The sequence below is a fragment of the Erinaceus europaeus genome, chromosome 11 (assembly GCF_950295315.1).
Source record: "Erinaceus europaeus chromosome 11, mEriEur2.1, whole genome shotgun sequence".
In the NCBI taxonomy this organism is placed as follows: Eukaryota; Metazoa; Chordata; class Mammalia; order Eulipotyphla; family Erinaceidae; genus Erinaceus; species Erinaceus europaeus.
In genome coordinates, this window is record NC_080172.1 from 57964642 (window position 1) to 57970571 (window position 5930).

Sequence of the window (5930 nt, forward strand, 5' to 3'; positions counted from 1 at the left end):
ATTATTAGAAATGTGCCCATGGCAGCAAAACCAGCAGGTCACACATTTACAAAAAAGCCTGCCGCAGCAGTGGAGCAGGAGAGTTCTGGGCCTTTTCAGTGCGTGAGTGTAATGCCCGGCATGGGGAAGTCGTTCAGTGAGAGGACAGAATGACTTCATTGTGTGGGGAGTCTATCCTAATGCCCCAGAGGCTCCTCTTTCATCCTCCGCCCCCCCCCCCCACACCCCACAACCACCACCCCAGCACGGGGTTGGAGGAAACACTCCTAAAGTTCTGGAGAACTGTGTGAGCTGGCGACACCTGGGAAGTGAGGCCGATTGGTTGCCTCATGGTCATTACAATGATACTGCAAGCCAAGTGCCAATGGGCACAGGGCGGTCTGCCAGGGCAGAGCACTGGCCAGCACCCTAGGCTCCAGCCCAGCCACTGGGCACAGGCCACCACATCCTGGCTCAAGGTGTGAAACTATCCAGATGGCTCATTCATGGCTGCTGTGTGGCCTAAAGCACTTGACCTCTCTGAATTGTGCTTCCTCACCTCCTAAATTGGCATCCCATGGGAAGGAAACTACTAGGCTCTCCATTAGCCTAGTAGGTTTCAATAAATTGTAGCTAAGACAGTTATTCCTTTTTGATGGTCAGTACAACAGAAGAACCTGTGGTATACATGTTAGCGCTTTGAAGGCCATGTAGGGGGCCAGGAAGAGGTGTAAACAGTTGACTCCACATATTAGCACATGCAAGAATCCAAGTTCAAGCTCTTAGTCCCCACCAGCAGGAAGGAAGCTTCATGAGCAGACTCCTCTCCCTTGTCAATTTCCTCTCCTATCAAAAAAAAAAGAAAAAAAAGTTACCAGGAGCAGTAGATTCATTATGCAGGCAAAAAGCTCCAGTGATAACCCTGGTGGCAATAAAATAATAAATCGAGGGGGAATGGTAGCACACCCTAGACAGCATGCACATTACAGTGTGCAAGGGTTCGAGCTGTAGGAAGAAACTTCATGAGCAGTGAGTCAGGCTGAGTATGTCTCTCTCTGCCTCTCGATCTCCCCCTTTTCTCTCAATTTCTCTCTGTCTCTAGCCTAAAAATAAAAATTTTAAATCATAGGAAAATAATCTCAAAGAATAATAACTTGAGCTGGGGAGATAGCACAATGCTTATACAAAAACCTCTCATGCTGGGGCCAGGCAGTGGCAGACCTGAGTAAGTGTATACATTACAGTGTGCAAGGACCCAGGTTCAAGCCCCCAGTCCCCATCTGCAGGAGGAAAGCTTCATGAATGGTGAATCAAGGCTGCAGGTGTCTTTCTGTCTCTTTCTCTCTCTATCCCTTCACTCTTCATTTCTGACTGTCTGATTTCTGACTGTCCCTACACAATAAATAAATAAAAATAATATAAAATTAAAAATAAATATAGTCTTAAAAAAACTCTCATCAGGTGGGGATATAGCATAATGGTTATGCAAAGAGACTTTTGTGCCTGAGGACACCACCATAAGCCAGAGCTGAGCAGTGCTCTGGCCAAAAAAAAAAACTCTCATCCCTGAAGCTCTGACATCCCTAGTTCAATACTTCAGCAACACCAGAAGCCAGAGCTGTGCAGTTCTCTAGTCTCTCTCTCTATATATATTTTCTTTTTTATATAATTTTTTAATTATCTTTATGTATTTATTGGATAGATACAGCCAGAAACTGAGAGGGAAGGGGGTGTTAGAGAGGGAGAGAGACAGAGACACCAGCAGCCCTACTTCACCACTTGTGAAGCTTTACCCCTGCAGGTAGGGACCGGAGGCTTGAACCTGGGTCCTTGCGCACTGTAACATGTGTGCTCCACCAAGTGTGCCACCACCAGGCCCCCTCTATCTTTCTACATATTGATATCTTTTTCTCATTAAAACAAAAAGAATAAAATACAATAATAAAAGAACATGAATAGTGCTCTTAGCTTCCTAAGCAGAGTGGGAAATTCTAGTGATAGAGGGTATCAAGGAAAATGTCCTCTGTGGGGCTGGATTGTGGCACACCTGTTTGAATACATGTTACAAAGTGCAAGGATCCAGGTTTGAACCTCAGTACCTACCTGCAGGGGGAAAGCTTTGCGAGTGGTGAAGCAGGGCTGCCGGTGTCTCTCTGTCTCTCTCCCTATCAGCCCCCTTCCCTCAATTTCTGGCTCTCTATCCAATAAATAAATACAGATTTAAAACAAAAAAAAATTTAAAAAAAAGAAGAAAGAAAGAAAATTTCCTCTGTGAACACCAGCTACAGTGTTTGGGGCACTTGTTTCTCTGACTTTCCACAGCCCCATCAGTATCTAATCTGCTTCTTCCCATGAGACAGTCCAGCTGGAGAGCCCTTAGGGAAGGAGAGACTGACTGGGTTTGAACCTCTGCATCCAAGGCTCTTGTTCTTCTGCCTCATAATTCTTCTGCTTCTCTGCAGCATCGTTTGCCCAAGCTCCCTTGCACCCCACTAGGCACAGACTTGGTGCTCAGGTGAAGGCTGAAGTATGACTTGCACCCAAGGGACCTTAGACATGACAACTGTGCCCATCAGCCTTACATTTTCTCAAATCAAGGATGTGATGATTCCACAATCACTGAGGTTCAAAAAGCAAAGAAGAAAATATCATTTTCTCTTTCCAGTAAAGTCTAAAGAAGGGTGGAGCAGAAACCTGTTGAAAAACTGCCTCTGGCCAGAGTGGAAGGAAAAGATACGTTTCTCTCTGTTGTTTGGTGCTGATCAAAGGGAGTGTGTGTATGGGGGGTGGGGCAAGGAAACTGATCCCTTACCCTAGGAGAAGGGACAGAAAAATACAAGGACACACAGGTACATGGAACAGACCTAGGAGAAGGAAAGCACCACGGGGGTTGGGGGAGGTTTGCCTGGAAACCTGGGAGAAAGAAGGGCAGCAGGATACAGACACACTCAGCCTCCTGTTTCCAGGAGTCAATGTAAAGATTCCTTTAAAAATAAATAAATAAATAAATAAATAAGGCTTACTTTAGCTGTAGTATTTAAGAGATGACCCAACTCCCACTATATTTGGTGCTTGAAAAATCTACAGGTGTTGACTCCAGGAACTACTTTGGGGTTTTGCTGTTAGTTTTCGGAGTCCCCTCCCTTCTCAGTTTCATTGTTCCTTAGCTGTGTGTGAGCTGGTTCCCCAACTTCAGCCAGGCTTCAGCCACTGACTTCCCCCACCCCTCCTCTCCAGGCAGCAAGTAGCTTAAATATCCTTCTGTTGTGTCATTTCTTGTTGGGGGCGGGGGACGAAGCTGTTTTTCATTTTTCAGTTCTGATCTGGAATGTTCTGTCCACCACCATTGAACTGAGGCATCCTATTTCAGCAAGTCTGCTGAATTTTTTGTCACTCATCAGTTTATTAACTAGTCCCTTTGGCCTCCATGTAACACCACTTGCAAAGCATCAATACGGTAGCTATACTTTTCCCCCTATACTTGTTGGGCTATTTGTTCTCTGGAGCCTCTTCTATATATCACCCTGTGAAAGTGTGGCTGGGGGACTAGCACAGCTGGCTGAGCATCAGACTTCCATATCTGAGGTTCTTGGTTTGAGTCTCGGAACTGCATGGACTGAAGTAGTACTCTGACTTTTCTCTCTTCCTTCTCTTGGCCTCTCTCTCTCTCCCTCCCCACCCCTCTCATGATAAATAAATCTTTAAAGAAAAAAATCAGAATTCCTAAGTTAGACTCTTTATAGCTGGTCCTGTTTTATAGGTGTCTGTGTAAATTGAACAAAGTCTTGATTTACACTGTAAATCTAACCATATTAGCTCAGAGTTGTTGGGGCATAAAATGCTAAAAGTTTGCCATGGGACCTAGCTTTTAGTGTTATTACTGAAGCGTGTTAGGGAGCCTGCTGTAGGAACACGCACACACACACACACACACACACACACACACACACACCTGCCCCACCTGATTCACAAAGGGAGGGTTGTCTAAGAAAAGCTGCTGGCCTGTCCAAGGAATTCCTTTCCTGTAGAAGGGGAAAAGGATCTATTACCAGGCAACTCAACACCTATTGGACCCTTGCAAAGAGGCTGGCATAGCAGTGAATGTTTTCATGGTGGATTATGTTTTGCAGAGTAAGTAGTGAGTAGAACAGGGCCCTAGAGTCAGGTCTTTGTGATAGGTTCTACTTCCCAAAAGACTGGGAACCTGGGCACCCCCAGAGTGCTCAGAGCCTCTGCTCTGCATCTGCAAGGGATCTCTGACCCCACCCCCCAAACCCAGGTGGCTGAGGTGCCCATGTAGCTAGCACCTGGTAAAGCCTAGAATTGTTGTCAGTGTGAGCAGTTGTTTCATTCTCTTGTGACTTCAGTTTCCAATAGATCCCTTAAAGAAAGGCTCAGACACAGCTCATACTGGTTTAAAATCTCTAGAACTGTCCGGTCAAAGTTGCTGTTATGCTGCCTCTCATTTCTTTCCCACCCTCTCTCATACAAAATGCATGCACACACAGACACACTGCACCTTCCTTCCAGGTAAGCATTAGAAATGACACAGATGCCTCTGGCTACTCACTCTTCCCCCAACCTCTGTTCCTAAGCAACTTCCTGCAGTGAACAGCAGGCACCTGTGTGGTGACTGGTTTTGCTGAACAAGGTCAGGAATTGAGAGATTTCTGTTCTAGTGGTGGCCAGGGCAGGTAGTGTGACTGCTGCAGGCTGGGGGAGGAAGCACCTGAGACCAAACCCCAGAGGTAGCCCAGTGTTCCTGGCTTTTTGGCAACAGCACAGAACTCTGCTCAAGAGAGGGGAGCCAGTAAGCGGCGGCATGTGTGGCTCATCTGCTGGGTCAGCACATTCTTCCAGATTGCATTTATGCCTGTAAGAGGGACATTATGCCTACAGCACAGCGGGAAGCCCAGGCCCAGGGGCCAAGAAGCTAGTACTGCGGGTCCAGCTCTGAGCTGTCACATGGGGGCAAAAAGGCTAACTCACCAATTTCCTCTCACCTTTGGGCTTGGGGGAGTGGGGCAGAGAATCACCCTGGTTACCTCCCAGCTACTTTTCTCTTTTTCTCTTCCCTCTCCCCCTGTTACTTTCCTTCTTCCTCCCTCCATTTATTTCTCTCTCCTCTCTCTGCCTCCAGTTATTGCTGGGGCTCAGTGCCTGCACTATGAATCCACAGCTCCTGGCAGTCATTTTAATTTTTCCCTTCCCCCCCCCCATTTTATTTGGTAGGATAGAGAGAAATTGAGAGTGGAGCAGAGGGAGAGGGAGAGAGAAAGGCAGGCACCTGCAGACCTGCTTCACCACTTCTGAAGCATTCCCGCTGCAGGTAGGGAGCAGGGGCTTGAACTCTAGTCCTTGTGCATAGTACTATGTGCACTTAACAGGGTGCACCACTGCCTGCCCCCCTTTATTTCTCATTGCTAGGGATTTGGGGCTCCAGAACTTAGGGCTGACTTTTTCAGATAGAATCAGAGACAGATAGAGAGGGAAAGAGATCACAGTACCTAGTTTCACCCAGTGCAGTGAAGACCAAGCTTGAACCTAGGTTGCTTGCATGGCAAAGCAGGTATATATGTTCACAGGTGAGTTACTTCAATAGCCTTTCAACTTTTAAGATTTAACATTGTCTTTTTTATTTAAGTAGAAATTAAAAAAAAATTTTCATCTTTATTGTATACAGCCAAAAATCAAGAGGGAGGGAGGTAATAGGGAGACAGAGAGACACCTGCAACACTGCTTCACCACTCACAAAGCTTTCCCCTTGCAGGTGGGGACCAGGGGCTTGAACCCAGGTCCTTGCACATAGTAATATATGCACTCAATCAGGTGTGCCATCACTCAGCCCCTAAAGATTTGATTTTAAGAGTGCACAAAACAGAGATACCAGAGCACTGTTCTGGTTAGGGTTAGGTATGGCACCACCACAGGTCTTAATCCTCTCTCTGGTG